Source organism: Camelina sativa, chromosome 18 (genome assembly GCF_000633955.1).
Source record: "Camelina sativa cultivar DH55 chromosome 18, Cs, whole genome shotgun sequence".
NCBI classification, from domain to species: Eukaryota; Viridiplantae; Streptophyta; class Magnoliopsida; order Brassicales; family Brassicaceae; genus Camelina; species Camelina sativa.
In genome coordinates this window covers 9,033,022-9,034,486 of record NC_025702.1, presented here as the reverse complement: position 1 = coordinate 9,034,486, position 1,465 = coordinate 9,033,022, and the positions used below count along the sequence as shown (strand labels likewise).

At 37.3% G+C, this 1,465-nt stretch overlaps 1 long non-coding RNA gene across 1 annotated transcript; it reads right to left on the bottom strand.

Annotated features, from left to right (window-relative positions):
* Nucleotides 664–1,459, bottom strand: LOC104760897. Its single transcript, XR_763048.1, has 3 exons — nucleotides 1,273–1,459; nucleotides 1,066–1,137; nucleotides 664–972 (listed from the first exon to the last, which is right to left on the bottom strand). It is a non-coding gene; the product is annotated as an uncharacterized LOC104760897 (long non-coding RNA).

The following is a 1,465-nucleotide window of genomic DNA, read 5'->3' as shown; positions in this document are numbered from 1 at the left end:
ATTTAGCTCATCACGCACATTGCTCCGTGATGATCGTCAAGAAGCCTGAGGCTAAACCTACTTCTACTGAACAACACTAATGAGAGGAATAAAACGTCCTTCTTTTGTGATATATGTACTACCATTCTGTTTTCTTAAGTAAGTAAGACCCTATATGTATATCCATCAAAACTTTGTATACTCTTCATTCCCCAACTCTTAATGTATATCAATTTATCGTATTCATGACTATGTATATTAATTGGTTTTCCTTTGTCCTATTCTCCTTACTTTCTTCTGCATCGAAGCTATTTTGCATAAAAAGTTAAAAACCAAGTTCTTGAAACATATATACATTGGTTTTTTTATTATCCACTGCATAAGTTGTAACTTGCAAAGAGCTTGATCATCTGAACCTTGTCGTGACAGAAAATGTGCTATAATAACCAAATAGTCATGTTGCCAAGGACTTGTAATCAATGGCTTCCGCAACTTTTGCTTTTCTTTTCTCAGTTTACCGGTCCGACCTCTAGCACTTTTTGAGTCTCGTTAGCATAACAAGGTTCGATCCGAGTTTGTAGAAGACAACACCAGTGTTTTATGCGAAAGACCATTTATTCATAACCCTTTAACACCTTAATTTGTAAGGTCGCAGAATGGTTGGTAGAGTGTAGAGAAGATGGATGACGCAAAAGATGGTTCCTTAATTTAAGAAGATTGTATTGGGACACTTATTAAAACATTCTAAGAAGATCTAACTACGGACGAACCACAGAATGACAAGTTTCTATCAGGACATAAGGAAACTCATACAAAATAAAATTTCACTATACAACTCAAAATCATAAACATTGAACAGAAGAACAACAGAAGGTAGCACCACCCAAAACTTAAGCTATGTTTGAGTTCAGATCAAGTCAATTTCGATTGCTCCTTTTAACAATCTTGCAGAGATCACCGCGCTCCATCTCCACAGTCTCGGGGATCTCTCCTCTGCAAAAGTAAGTAAAGGCAAAAACCCACACATAGATTACAGAAAGGTTGTGTGTATAAAATGTGTATGGGGGAAAAAGAGAATTCTCCTACTCTTCATAGAGATTGAGGAGACAAAGTTGTTGCTTCGACAAACAACAAAGGTGTCCAAATGCGGCAGCGGCACTGTAAGTTCAAAAATTATAGAAGTGTTCAGTAACAGACAGAGAACTCCAGCTACTGTGTGAAAGGAATGTCCAACTTAAATAATGACAAACCAATTCAGAATATAAGGTTAACTGGTTAAGGAAGGTAAGGTACCCATATCACTTATAAGGGATTGGTTGAGGAACCGAATGATAATTCTCAGGCAACTTAAGCAGTACGTACAGTCTCTTCAAAATGCTTTGCTAAATCATCAGCACACCTGTCGATGACTCAACAATGCCCAGCTATTAAAAGCCGTGTTTCAGGTTCTTCTGACTTGAGGTTGTGGAACAAAAACTTCTCTATC